At 39.6% G+C, this 15,822-nt stretch overlaps 1 long non-coding RNA gene across 1 annotated transcript in view; it reads right to left on the bottom strand.

Moving 5' to 3' along the window:
- Window positions 1–15,822, bottom strand: part of LOC125933654 (uncharacterized) — a 38,210-nt gene that overhangs the window by 21,682 nt on the left and 706 nt on the right. Inside the window, exon 2 of the long non-coding RNA XR_007461046.1 lies at window positions 8,593–8,710. This is a non-coding gene — a long non-coding RNA (uncharacterized LOC125933654). The remainder of the gene's footprint in view (window positions 1–8,592; window positions 8,711–15,822) is intronic.

Below are 15,822 nucleotides of genomic sequence, written 5' to 3' on the forward strand. Positions count from 1 at the left end.
GCAGAAAGTAGATCCTGGAAAGATTTATCAGAGGTCTTTAATGTGGTTTTACTCGTGAGGAGAGTGATGGGCGACCACAGAGTGTTTGAGAGAGCTGCTTAGCAGCCTGGAGAACAGACTGACCACGGGGGATGCCGTCCGTTGAGAGCAGAGGCTCAGGCCCCAGCAGAACAAGGCAACCGCTGACACGGTGTGACGCAGGGCGACTGCCTGAGCTTCGCCCCCTTCCCCGTGTGGAACAAGCTGCTGAATGGACAAACTCCTGTTTTGAGTCCATAGGGGCCGAAAAGGGACAAATCAATCTATGATGCTTATATAGCAGTTTTTGCCATTCTGGGGCGGAACACAGCCCAACTTTTACAGATGCGTTTCCAGAGTGGAGATACATCAGGGAGATACAGCTATTTTCAAAGCACCTGCTTGAAATGCCACGTGTTTCTGAAGACCAGTGTGAGGACAGCCAGGGAAACGTCAGAATGTCAATCCCCCCACTTCCCCAGGCTGACCAAATTAGACTCCGGACAAACATTCTAAATTACTTCCGGCAATTCTGTGGCCCACTGACATTTGAAAATTTGCCTGCTCTATGGGCATCTGGACTGAGGCTGGCTGTATAAAAATCAACTCAGAAATCTGTTAGAAACACAGATTCCTGGGCTGTGTGTTGGGGGACCCGTGGCCCGTAGTCTACATTAATTTGATCCTTATGATTTTATAACTGGGCTTAGCACGATTTTGACAGATGTGGATGTGCTTCAGGGGAAACGTCACATCCTGACCCTATAAATACTAGTTCCAACTGAGAGGTGCCCATCTTCTGTTTGTGTTAGAACAGTCATGTATGGGGAAGAGGCACAATATGATAAAATTTAAAATCCCAAGCATCTTGTAAGTAAATCTGAGATTGTGGCACATTTTCTACCAAGCGCATCTCTTTGGTATTAGCACTGAACCTAAATATTAGTTCCTGATGAGTGTTGGACAGCTGGCTTCTATGAGCAGAATCTAGAAGACCACTCCTAGGTCTCTTTTAGGGCCGAAGTTAAACGTGAAACAATCAATTCTTCTCTCAGCTTATGCCTTCCATTTTTCGAACATTGAAGATTTAGAAACTGATTACCAGTCAGAAGGGACAGTCTCTGTCTTGTATACGGTGCCTTGTATTAGTATGTTTTGAATAGGAAACTAATCTCTTAGTTTTGCTTAGTAATTGCTTAGAAGCAATTACTTATAGCTGAGTACTAATTATAATCTCAAATGCCACATTAATCCTGAATCCATACATTTAAAAGTTATGTTAGCAAAAAAGTAAAAATAAATCGTCTTAGTGTCTAATAGGTCATATCCAGAAATAAATTTAGGTTAACAAGTATCTTCATGTTTCTGAGGTTGGCTAATGATGGATGAGATCTGTAGCACTATCTCTAAAAAGATTTTTGGCTGCGGTCTCACAATTAATTTCTCACTGTGGTGAGTTTTTCTCACGGCGCTCTGATATCGGAATAATTTCAAGGCGTTCTGTCATTTCACCAACTTTTTTGCCTCTTAAAATGGCCTGAAAAGGCCTTGGCCAGTGGAACCCTGTTCTTCAATCAGCATTCACCTAAGTACTCCTAGTGGGAGGGAGAAACCATAGCAACGGCAGTTCTGGCGGTTGGGGAAGTTGTTTCGCAGAGCCTCAGAGAGCTACTGTTGGGTCCCCCTCAGGATGGCAAGCTAATGAGCCTTCTTTCCTTCCCAACAGCTATGCCACAAAACTGGGAGAAGAGGCATTAGTCTTCAAGACCCCAATTAATTCAATACGTATAGTGGCACTCACTATATGAAGGGACATGTTTTGGGGGTAAAGCGAATTTGTTCTCTTCTGTCCAGGAGCCCCCACCCTAGAGGGGAAGCAAAGAGAACACAGGAGTGCAAACACAAGCAGGGCAACCCTGGGGAGGAGGGGGAGGAGGGAGTGGTTCTGGGGCGAGGCAGGGAGAATCTTGGGAATGAAGACTTTGAATTACTTTAGAAAGAAAGGCTGGAGGAAGGGGCAGACAGGGAGGACATTCTAGGCAGGAGAGAGTTGGTGCAATGCCCAGAGGTGGGGATAAATAAGCAGTCCTCAGGAACCAGAGTGCGTACATGGGCAGACTGGGGGTGGGGAGCACGGAGACGTCAGTGGGAGAAACCTGGAAGTACTTGCTGATGTCAGAGGATTTGGGATTTTACTTTGTGTTCAGTGGTGACTTTGCCCACTTTTGGATTCAGCCGTCACCACTCCCTCCCTGGCACTTCAGGGGCTAGCCACACTAAATCGCTACTCCTGCGTATGCCGTGTTGCTTCCTCCATATCTCGTCAGAAATCTCCATTCCTCCCCTCTCTCCCGCTTAACTTCTAATCATCCTTTGAGACTCACCTTCTTCAGGACACTGCCCAGATAGGTTGGCTGCCTCCTCCCACCCCAACGACTTCCACTGACTCCTGGTTTATCACCATCATATTGTTGCATTTTCACATTATTTTAGAATTTTCTGTTTGTAGCTCTAGCTCCTCCACTAGACTGTAAAGAGGCACAATATCTCAGTCATCATTCTGTCCCCTGACACTCAATACAGAACCTGACTCCCAGGAGCCTCTTAGTATGAGTTTGCTGAGTGAGTGTGTCCGGCCCAGATCCAGGTTTCAGTGGAATGACCCTGGAAACTGGAGGGAATGAGTAACAGATGTGGAAAGGCTAGTTGGAAAGCCACTGGTAAGGTCCCTCAAAGAGGGAATGATGCCAGGGTAGCAGGGAGAGGCACTCGAGATCCAACGTGGAGCTGTAGGAGGTATGATTTGGCCTCTGTTGGCAGAGGGAGGAGTCAGGAGGGAGAACGAGGGGGCTCACATCACGTCTCCCAAGCTGTCCCCAGCCCACACGTGTGCTTCTTTTGACCTGCAGAACGTGTGCTTCTTTTGACCTGCAGAATATTAGCTTTAAAAACAGCATTTTTCACAGATCTAGAACAAACAATCCTAAAATTTATATGAAATCACAAAAGACTTCAAATAGTCAAAGCAATCTTGAAAAAGAAAAACAAAAGTGGAGATATCACAATTGCAGATTTCAAGTTATATTACAAAACAGTAGTAATTAAGACAGTACGGTACTGGCATAAAAATAGACACATAGATCAATGGAATAGAATAGAAAACCCAGAATTAAACCCACAATTATATGGTCAATTAATCTTTGACAAAGGAAGAATGAATATACAATGGGAAAAAAACAGTCTTTTCAACAAATGGTGTTGGGAAACCTGGACAGCCACATGCAAAAGAATGAAACTGGACCACTTTCTTTCAACACACACAAAAATAAACTCTAAATGGATTAAAGACCTAAATGTGAGACCTGAAACCATACAAATCCTTGAAGTGTGTACAGGCAGTAATCTTTCTGAACCTTGGCTATAGCAACATTTTTCTGATATGTCTCCTGAAGCAAGGGAAATAAAAACAAAAATAAACTATTGGGACTACATCAAAATAAAAAGTTTCTGCACAGTGAAGGAAACAATTAACAAAAGGCAATCTACTGAATGGTAGAAGATATTTGCAAATGATATATCCAATAAATGATATATCTGATATATATCAAATATGTCCAATAAATCAATACATAAAGAACTGATACAACTCAATATAAAAAAAAAGAATCCAATTAAAAAATGGGCAGAAGACATGAACAGACATTTCTCCAAAGAAGACATACAGATGGCCAACTGACACATGAAAAGATGCTCAACATCACTCATCATCAGGGAAATACAAATCAAAACTACAATGAGATATCACCTCATTCCTGTCAGAATGGCTAAAATCAACAACAAAAGAAATAACAAGTGTTGGCAAGGATGTGGAAAAAAAGAAACCCTCATGCACTGCTGGTGGGAATGCAAACTAGTGCAGTCACTGTGGGAAACTGTATGGAGGTTCCTCAAAAAATTAAAAATAGAGCTACGTTATGATCCAGGAATCGCACTGGGTATTTACCCCCAAAATACAAAAACACTAATTCAAAGAGATACACACACCCCTATGTTTATTGCAGTATTGTTAACAATAGCCAAACTATGGAAGCAGCTCAAGTGTCCATTGATAGTTGAACGGATAAAAGTGACACACACACACACACACACACACACACACACACACACACTGGAATATTAGTCAGCCAAGAAAAAGAATAACATCTTAGCATTTGCAACGACATAAATGGAGCTAGACTGTATAATGCTGAACAAAATAAGTCAGTTAGAGAAAGACAAATACCATATGATTTCACTCATATGTGGAATTCAAGAAACAAAACAAATGAGCAAAGGAAAAAACAAGAGAAGAGAGGCAAACCAAGAAACAGACTCTTAACTATAGAGAACACACTGACGGTTACCAGAGGGGAGATGGGTGTGGGATGGGGGAAAGAGGTGATGGGGATTAAAGAGTACGCTTATCATGATGAAAAAAATGATAAAAAAAATAAGAACTGTAAAAAAAAAAAAAACCTTTGTTGCCATTTTAAAATCAGTAAATTTTTACATAAAAACACCAATTTCTAGCATTGATTGAAAGATCAAGTAACACTGGACCCACAGTATCATAAATCAAGAAGGAGCCAGAGCTGGGAAGCAGCTGCCATCTTTGGAGAGAACCCATTGGCTACTTTACCCATTTGTTGTTGCGGCCTCTGTGAGTGTCAGTCTTGCACTAAGGGGCCAAACCTGGGAGACTGGGGAGAATGTCTTTAATCAGTGTAAAAAACCCAGGTAAACGGATGTTTTCTTACTTCAGAGGAAAATAATTTGTTCCATTTTTTACATGATAAGTTTGAGGTGTCCACAGAGTCTTTATTGGACGCCTCTTGGAGATAGCTTGAAATATTAGTCTGAATAACCCATTTTGAAACCTGTAATAAATTAAAGTAGCTAGGTAATGGCCATTAATGGTTGCTGACATCACCACTGGGAGACAACAAGACATATGCCTTCTGATGGGAATATATAATACCACCTATAAAACAGTCTTGCAAAAGGAAAAAAAATCTCCTAAGCCTTTAAATCTAACTATCAGTTTATAGAATATACAAAAGATAGAAGAACATACTAAATACCTCAAATATGCAATCAGCAAAGTCCAGGCTATGAGAAACTCTAGGAAACAAATGATCTAGCTTCTCAGAAACAAAAAGTTGCAAGAAAATAAAGAGAGGAGTAGGGGAACCAGTAGATTACAGAGGCTTGAGAGACATATTAACTAACTGCAATATACAGATTTCATTGATTTCTATTTAAACTACTATTTAAAAATAAAGAAATATTTTGCTCCCAGGATGATGGAGTTGATGTACTTTTCCCAATTCTTCTTGCCAAGTACAACTAAAATCCTTGGAAATTATAGAAACAAAAACATAAGAAGACCCTGAAAAGTGGAGAGAAGAAGGCAGACCAGGGAGGGACCTTGGGACTCACATGGTGGTGGGTTTGCCTAGGTGTTCTTTTTGCATCACAAATCTCAGACTTGGAGTTGAAGAAGCCAATAATCCAAAATACCAACGGGTGCAGACAAAATCCCCCAAACCTAAAAATCCAAGATAAACATTCTGCCTCTAGCCAAAGGGCCAGGAAAAGGGAAGCGTAGCAAGACAGAAAAGTTTTAGACAATGACTGCTTTACTCCAGGCTAGCATCAGAGAAATAACCTATATCCTCACGTTGATACCAGTAAAGGCCAAAAAAGGAGCCTAGACTTAGTGAGGCTACAATGAGCTGTCCCAACACCCCCTCTGGGGTGGTGTCAGAGAAGGCCAAGTAGGGAGCTGGGACTTTCATCCACTGGTTGGTAAAAAGGGTCCCATAGCCTGTGGTTTCAGTGGATGCCATGTGAGGAGCCTGAACTCTACCTCCATCAGGAAGTCATGACGTATCTCCCCCCACCCCCCAGAGTTGGTGTCAAAGGAGGCCTAGTGGAGAGCGAGGGATTTCACCATTGCCCACTAATAACAAGGCCACAACCACCAAGGTGTCAGTAGAGATCACATTGGGAGATGGAAACCCCATCCCTTCCCAGAAGTAAAGAGGGGCCCTTCTTCACCTTGAGTGTCAATGGACGTCAAGTGAAAAACCTGAACTTCTACCTCCGCCTGAGAGTAATGCGACTGTGCCCACCCCATCCTTCTTCCCCTCTTGTGGTGTCAGAGAAAGCCAGTTAAAATAAATGGTTTAAATGAAATAGATCCAGAATCTTATAATGTAACACCAAAAGTGTCTAAATTTCAATCTAAAATCCCTTATCATACCAGGATCTGAAACTGAATGATAAAATCAATAGATGCAAAAGCCAAGATGACAGAAATGCTAGAATAATCTGATAAAAATTTTAAACCAGTCATGATGAAACTACTTCAACACGCAATAACAAACATGTTTGAAACAAATGAAAAATAGAAAACCTCAGCAAGAAATAGAAAGTCTCAGCAGAAAAATAAAAGATATAAAGAACGAATTTGAAATTTTTGGAGCTAAAAAACACATTAACTCAAATGAAAAGCTCAGTGGGTGGGCTCAACAGCAGAGGGATGGAAGAGAGAAAAGAATCAGTGGGCTATAATAACAAAAACCACTTGATCAGAACAAGAAAGAGAATATAGAATGGAAAAAAAGAAGGGACTCTCAGGGACCTGTATTACTATAATAAAAACCCTAATGTTTGTGTCATTGGAGTTCCAGAGGAGAGTAGGATAAGGGCAGGACTAAAAAGAGTGCTCAAAGAAATAATGGCTGAAAACTTTCCAAATTTAGCAAGAGGCATAAACCCACAGATTAAAGAAGTTAACACTAAAGAGGATAAATCCAAATAAACGATGCCAAAATACATGATAAATAAATGTCTGAAAACTAAAGACAAAGAAAATAATCTTGAAATCAGCCAGAGAAAAATAATACCTTAATCATAGGGAAAAACAATCCAAATTATAGAGGATTTCTCATCAGAAATCATGGATGCCAGAAGGAAGTGGCACAATATTTTTTAAGTCAACCACAAATTCTAATACCAGCAAAAATATTCTTCATTGAATAAAGAGGAAATCCAGGCATTCACAGATGAAAGAACATTTATAAAATATTTCACTAACAGACATATCATAAGAGAATGGCTAAAGGAAGATATTTATATAGAAAAGAAATAAAGGAAGGAACTTTAGAACATCAGGAAGGAATAAAGAATATAGTAAGCAAAAATATGAGTAAATACAATAGAATTTCCTTCTCCTCTTGAGTTTTCTAAATTTGACAGTTGGAACATAAACTATAACCCTCTCTAATGTGATTCTAGATGTATGGAGAGGAAATGTTTAAAACAATTATAGAGAAAGGTAAAGAAATGGAATGGGAGGTAAGATTTCTATATTTCACCTAAATTGGTAAAATAATGATGCAGGTAGACTGTGACGTTATATATATAATGTAATATCTAAAGCAACCACTAAAAGAGCTATACCAAGATGCATGCAAAGCTGCTAGATAAATAAATAGGGAATTATAAGAAGCATTTAAGCAAACCACAGGAAGTCAGGAAAAAGGAAACTGAAATAAAAAAAAATAGATGTAAGAAACAGGAAACAACAACAACAACAAAAAACCAAAGTGGTGGACTTAAGCTTTACATTATCAATAATTACATTAGATATAAATGGTCTAAATACACCAATTAAAAGACATAATGACAGAATGGATTATAAAACATGACCCAACTAGGTACTGTCTATAAGAAATTCAGTTTAAATATAATGACATAGGTAGGTTGAAAGTAAAAAGATGGAAAAAGACATAAGCAAAGAATCAAAGGAAAGCAGTAATAGCTGTATTAATATCAGATAAAATAAACAAAAAAGTCATCAGACACAGAGAAGGACATCATATAATGATAAAAATGGCAATTGAATAGGAAGAAATAGCAATCCTAAATGTGTATGCACTAAACACAGAACTGAATAATATACGAAGCTCAAACTGATAGAACTGAAAGGAGAAATGGACACATCTTCAATTAAAATTGGAGACTTCAACACCTCTCTCTCAACAACTGATAGAACAGCTAGACAGAAAATCAGCAAGGGGGGCTCCTGGGTGGCGCAGTCGGTTAAGCGTCCGACTTCAGCCAGGTCACGATCTCGCGGTCTGTGAGTTCGAGCCCCGCGTCAGGCTCTGGGCTGATGGCTCGGAGCCTGGAGCCTGTTTCCGATTCTGTGTCTCCCTCTCTCTCTGCCCCTCCCCCGTTCATGCTCTGTCTCTCTCTGTCCCAAAAATAAATAAAAAACGTTGAAAAAAAATTAAAAAAAAAATCAGCAAGGATTTAGAAAAACTCAACATCACCATCAACCAATAGGATCTAATTGACATTTCATCTGACAGCAAGAGAATGTTCTTTTCAAGCGCTTGTGAAACATATGCCAAGATAGACCATATTCTGGTTGTTTTTAAATGTATCCAAGATTTGCTTTAATCAGGTAGTATAAGACATGCAGACTTGGAAATGACTGTTGTGAAGGAAAAAGTGTTAACTCACAGTTCTCTGGAAGCAGGGGGCACAGCATACCATGAAGGGCCACATGGGGGAAGCACCAGAGTCAGCAGGAGACAGCAAGGGTGTGAAGAAATATGGGCAAAACTCTTCACTGTTGTTTCTGTGGGAAAGGCAAGGCAGGGTAAACAGTCTTAGGATTGGCTGCTTTGAAAAATTTCAGCCTGTTGTCTGGTATCTGGCCCTGGGATGATTAGGCAGGTGGATAGTGGCCCAGAATGTGAGAGTCCTTGAAAGCCTGGTAAAAAATGTGGCTGAGGCTATGAGTTTTGGATTGATTTGTTTGCATATGAAAGATACACTCATGCGGGAGTTGTTTGCTATCTTTGGGAATTAGCTAGCCATGGGAGGAGCAACTTCCTCAGGGTTAGCAAGACTACAGATGTGAAAAACATTAGAATAAAAAGATATTCTTAGTAAATGAGCCATAAAACAAACCTCAATGCATTTAAAGTAGTTGAAATAATAAAGAGCATGTTCTCTGATCACAGTGGAATCAAAGTAGAATCAATGACAGAAAGATAACAAGAAAATCTCCAAACACTTAGAAACTAAAACACACTTCTAAATAAACCATCATGACTCTATATGGAAAACCCAAAAGATTTCACCAAAAAACTGCTAGAACTGATCTATGAATTCAGCAAAGCTGCAGGATATAAAAACCAATGCACAGAAATCAACTGCATTCCTATACACCAATAATGAAGCAACAGAAAGAGAAATCAAGGAATTGATCCCATTTACAATTGCACCAAAAACCATAAAATACCTAGGAATAAATCTAACCAAAGAGGAAAAATCTATACACTGAAAACTATAGAAAGCTTATGAAAGAAATTGAAGAAGACACAAAAAAATGGAAAAATATTCCATGCTGCTGGATATGAAGAACAAATATTGTTAAAATGTCGATACTACCCAAAGCAATCTACATATTCAATGCAATCCCTATCAAAGTAACACCAGCATTCTTCACAGAGCTAGAACAAACAATCCTAAAATTTGTATTGAACCAGAAAAGACCCCGAATAGCCAAAGCAATCTTGAAAAAGAAAACCAAAGCTGGAGGCATCGCAATCCTGGACTTCAAGCTATACTACAAAGCTGTCATCATTAAGACAGTATGGTACAGGCACAAAAACAGACACTCAGATCAATGGAACAGAATAGAGAACCCAGAAATGGACCCACAAATGTATGGCCAACTAATCTTTGACAAAACAGGAAAGAAGAGCCAATGGGATAAAGACAGTCTCTTCAGCAAGTGGTGCTGGGAAAACTGGACAGCAACATGCAGAAAAATGAGCCCGGACCACTTTCTTACATCACACACAAAAATAAACTCAAAATTGATGAAAGGTCTAAATGTAAGATAGGAAGCCATCAAAATCCTTGAGGAGAAAGCAGGCAAAAAGGGACCTCATCAAGATAAAAAGCTTCTGCATAGCAAAGGAAACCATCAGCAAAACTAAAAGGCAACCAACAGAATTGGAGAAGATATTTGCAAATGACATATTAGATAAAAGGTTAGTATTCAAAATCTATAAAGAAATTATCAAATGCAACACCCAAAAAACAAATCCAGTGAAGAAATGGGCAAAAGACATGAATAGATACTTCTCCAAAGAAGACATCTAGATGGCCAACCGACACATGAAAGAATGTTCAATATCACTCATCATCAGGGAAATACAAATCAAAACCACAATGAGATACCACCTCACACCTGTTAATGGCTAACATTAATGACTCAGGCAACAGCAGATGTTGGCGAGGATGCAGAGAAAGAGGATCTCTTTTGAACTGCTGGTGGGAATGCAAACTGGTGCAGCCACTCTGGAAAACAGAGTGCAGTTGTAAATGGGATAGATTCCTTGATTTCTGTTTCTGTTGCTTCATTACTGGTCTATAGGAATACAACTGATTTCTGTGCATTGATTTTATATCCTGCAACTTTGCTGAATTCATGGATCAGTTCTAGCAGTTTGTTTTCCAGGTTTTGAGGTTTCTCAAAAAATTAAAAATAGAACCACCCTATGACCCAGCAATTGCACTATTAGGTATTTATCCAAGAGATACAGGTATGCTGTTTTGAAGGGGCACATGCACCCCGATGTTTATAGCAGCAATATTAACAATAGCCAAAGTATGGAAAGAGCCCAAATGTCCATTGATGGATGAATGGATAAAGATGTGGTGCACACACACACACACACACACACACACACACACGAGTATTACTTGGCAATCAAAAAGAATGAAATCTTGCCATTTGCAACTACGTGGATGGAACTAGAGGGTATTATGCTAGGTGATATTAGTCAGTCAAAGAAAGACAAATATCATATGACTTCACTCATATGAGGACTTTAAGATACAAAACAGATGAACATAAGGGAAAGGAAATAAAAATAATATAAAAACATGGAGGGGGACAAAACATAAGAGACTCTTAAATATGGAGAAGAAACAGGGTTATTGGAGGGGTTGTGGGGGGGGATGGGCTAAATGAGTAAGGGGCACTAAGGAATCTACTCCTGAAATCATTGTTGCACTATATGCTAACTAACTTGGATGTAAATTAAAAAAATAAATTAAATAAAAATTTAGTGTTAAAATTAAAAAAATAAACCATCATGGGTCAATACATTGTATTGGATGAAAATAAAAATAAAGCCTATCTTAAATTCCACATATGAGTAAAATCATATGGTATTTATCTTTCTCTGACTGACTTATTTCACTTAGCATTATAACCTCTAGATCCATCCATGTGTTTGCAGTGGCAAAACTTCACTATTTTTTATGGTCTAGCAATATTCCATTGTGTGTGTACACACACACACACACACACACACACACACACACACATATTCTATTGTGAGATATATATCACATCTTTATCCATTCATCTATTGATGGACACTTGGGTTGCTTCCACTTCTTGGCTATTGTAAATAATCCTAGAGATAGGCATGCATATATCTTTTCCAATTAGTGTTTTCATATTGCTTGGGTAAATCCCCAGGAGTGGTATTAGTGGATCATGATTCTATTTTTAATTTTTTTTGAGGAACATCCATACTGTTTTCCACAGTGTTTGCACCAGTCTGCAGTATACCTGAAACTATTGTACACTGTATGTTAATTATACTGGAATTTAAAAAAAAAGAGAGAGAGAAAAAAACATTGCAGCTTCAAAAAAAAAAAGAATACTCAAAACTCAATAAAAAGACAATGTCATTAAAAATACATATTGGGGTACCTGGGTGGCTTAGTTGGTTAAGTATCTGATTCTTGATTTTGGCTCAGGTCATAACCTCACAGTTGTGAGACTGAGCCCCATTCTGGGCTCCACACTGAGCATGGAGCCTGCTTGGGATTCTCTCTCTCCTTCTCTCTCTGCCCCTCTCCCACTCAGGTGCATGCTCCCTCTCTCTCTTGATTCCTCTCTCAAAAAATTACAACATACCAAATTTGTGGGACACAGTTAAAGGAATTATGATAAGGAATAGTATAGCACGGAATGAAAAGAGAAAGAGACTCAAGTCAATAATCTAAGCTTCCCCATCAGGAATATAGAAAACAAAGTGCAAAATAAACTCAAAACAAACAGAAAGACAGAAATAATAAAGGTAAGATCAGGAATCAAATTGAAAACAGAAGAAGAATAGAAGAAATTAATGAAACAAAGAGCTGGTTCTTTGAAAAGATCAATAAAATTGACAAAAATTCTAGCAAGACTGACAAAGGGGAAAAGAAGAGAGTGCAATATGGCAAGAAAATGAAATAAAAGACATTTAGAACAGAAAGGAAGAAATAAAACTGTCCCGGCTTGCAGATGATATGGTTGTCTATGCAGAAAATCCCAAGGCATCTTCAAAAATCTCCTAGATTTTTGCAATGCAAGATCACACAATACAAAAACAGAACAAAATCCCCATACCCAAACCATTTATTTCTTTATACTAGCAATGAACATATGGACTCTGAAGTTAAAATAAAAAAGTATTTATAATAAAAGAAAATGGGATACTTAAAATAAATCTAACAAAACATTTATATGACTTGTGTGCTGAGAACTATACACTGCTGATTAAAGAAATAAAAGAAGATATATGTAGAGGAACATACTGTGTGTATGGATAGGAATATTTGAAGATGTTGATTTTCCTCAAACTGATATCCAGATTTAATGCCATTTCTACCAACCCCCCCCAAGACTTTTTAGACACAGACAAAATGATTCTAAAATGTATATGCGAAGGCTGATGAATTAGAAGAGCTAAGATAACTTGAAAAGGAAGAATAGAGAGAGAGGAATCACTCTAGCAGGTTTCAAGGGTGATTTATACAGTACAATAATCAAGACTATTTGGTAATGGTGGAGGAATAGACATGCAGATCAATGGAACGGAGCAGAGAATCCAGAAATAGCTCCACACAAATATAAACAATTGATTTTTGACAGAAGTGCAAAAACAACTCAGCGGAGGAAAGATAGCATGTTCATCAAAGGGTGCTGGAGCGGGGCACCTGAGTGGCTCAGTCGGTTAAGCAACTTACTTCAGCTCAGGTCATGATCTCATGGTTCGTAAGTCTGAGCTCCGCGTTGGGCGCTGTGCTGACAGCTTAGAGCCTGGAGTCTGCTTCAGATTCTGTGTCTCCCTCGCTCTCTGTCCCTCCCCTCCTCATTCTCTGTCTCTCTCTATCTCTCAGAAATAAATGTTAAAAAAATTTAAATGAAAAAAAGAAAAAGGGTGCTGGAGCCACAGGACATCTGCGTGCAAAAAAAGAACCTCAACTTAAATCTCAGACCTTATAAAAAATTCAACACAAAATGGACCACAAACTTGAATGTAAAACCTAAAACTATACAGCTTTTATTAAAAAAAAAAAAAGAAAGAAAGAAAATCTTTGGGATCTTGAATTAGGCAAAGACTTCTTAGACTTGACACTAAAACCACAATCCATCTAAGAAAAAAAACTCGATAAATTGGACTCCATTAAAATGTAAAACTTTTGGGGTGCCTGGGTGGCTCAGTCAGTTGAGCATTGGACTTCGGCTCAGGTCATGATCTCACGGTTCGTGGGTTCGAGCCCCATGTCAGGCTCTGTGCTGACAGCTTGGAGCCTGGAGCCTGCTTCAGATTCTGTGTCTCCCTCTCTCTCTGCCCCTAGCCCACTCGCATTCTGTCTCTGTCTCTCAAAAATAAATAAACATTAAAAAAATAAAAAAAAAAACAAACAAAATGTAAAACTTTTGGTCTGGAAAAGACCTTGTTAAGAAGATGAAAAGAAAAGCTAAAGTAGGAAAAAATTTGCTAACTACTTTCTGTCCAAGGACTAGTATTTAGAATATATAAAGAACTATCAAAGTTCAACAGAAAAAAAAACAGTCTAATTAGAAAATGAAAAGAATATAAAAATAGCAAATAATCATATGAAAACATGTTTAACTTCATTAGACATTATGGAAATGCAAATTGAACACATCAATCAGAATGGCTAAAATAAAAAATAGTGACAACACCAAATGTTGGCAAGGATGAGGAAGAAGCGGATCACTCATACACTGCTGGTGAGAATGTATAATGGTGCAGCTGCTCTGGAAAACAGTTGGGCAGTTTCTTACAAAATGGAATGTACAACCACCGTATGCCAAGCAATCGAACTTCTGAATGTTTATCACGAGAAATGAAAATGTGTTCACTGAAAAACCTGTTCGTATTTTTCATATAGGCCACAGACTAGAAACAGCCCAGATGTCCTTTGATGAGTGAATGGTTAAACTCTGCACATTCATACCATGGAACATTACTTAGCGCCAAAAAGGAATAGACTATCAGTGCACACCATGACCTGGACGAATCTTCAGAGAAGTATGCCGGGGGAATGAAAATCCAATCTCACAAGGTTGCATAGTGTATCATTTCTTTTATAATAATGTTCTTGAGATGACAAAACTATAGAAATGACGCGCAGATCAGTGGTTTCCAGGAATCAAAAAGGGATGTGATGAGTGGAGACGGGATGGGAGAGAATTGGGCGTCGTTATAAAAGGGCCACATGGGAGATCTTTGTGGTGATGGCAACGTTCTACGTCTTGACTGGATCAATGGCAATACGGTGGTTGAGATCTTGTACTATAGTTTCACAGGATATTACCGTTGAGAGAAAGTTCAAGGGGCACATGGGCCTCTGTGTTACTTCTTACACCTACATGTGATTCTCCAATTATCTTAAAATAATGAGAAAAAGAAGAGGAACATTTACAGGACAGTTGGGGAATTATGAACCACGACTGGATTTTGTAACGTGATGGTGGCATTGTGTTTTAGTTTTAAAAGATTAGTCTACTCTTACAAGACTCGTATTGAGATATCTACCAGCAAAACGATGTGTCTGGGACTTGCTTCAGAGGAATCCAGAGTGAGGGGCAAGCAGGTGAGAGTCTCCTGGGAAAGCGAAAAAGCACGACTCGATCATCGGCTGGAGCTGGGTGAGAGGTGCAGGGGGTTTCTCCACATCATACCTTATACGCAGTCACCCAGCACGGAGCTGTGGTTGCCGGCACAACACGGTCGTGAAGCCACTGCCTTCAGAGAGAGTCGGACCTGGTTTGAACCTTGGCTCTGCTACATATGAGGCAAGTCTGGGGCACGTTATTTAACCTCTCTGTAAAGTGTGACAGTATCTCAGGGTAATTGTGCAGACAGGAGATTGCCAAAGAGGAGCACAGGGAGAGAAAAGGAAAGGTCTTCTCTCCAGGGGTGGGAGAGGGAGAGGAGCCAGTGCAGGAGACCAGGAGCCATTCGAGGTGGAGACCCAAGGTTAGGCCGGCAGGGTCTTGGAATCCAAAAACAAAAAAGGTCTCGAAAGGAGCTTTACGAAGATGAAAACCGGTGAGAAGCCATCAGCTTCGGTGTTCAGCAAGTCACTGGCGCTGACAGAGGCTTGGGTTCAGTGGCCAGGTGGGCCCAGATGAAGGTGCTGAGAAGTGAGTGGGCTGAGAGGGCGTGGCCACTACTCCTGACCTTGTGGGGTGGCGTGGAGGGACGGCTCCAGAGGCAAGGAGTGTTAGGGGGGCTAAAGAGCAGAAACCAACCGGAGAAGAGAAAGAGATGGAAAGTAAGAAAGGAGGGGCTGACCAGGGGTCCCGCCGGGCGAGGCACCAGGAGTTCCAAGATCATGGTAGGAAGGAGGTTCCTC

Source organism: Panthera uncia, assembly GCF_023721935.1.
Source record: "Panthera uncia isolate 11264 chromosome A1 unlocalized genomic scaffold, Puncia_PCG_1.0 HiC_scaffold_16, whole genome shotgun sequence".
Lineage (NCBI taxonomy): Eukaryota > Metazoa > Chordata > Mammalia > Carnivora > Felidae > Panthera > Panthera uncia.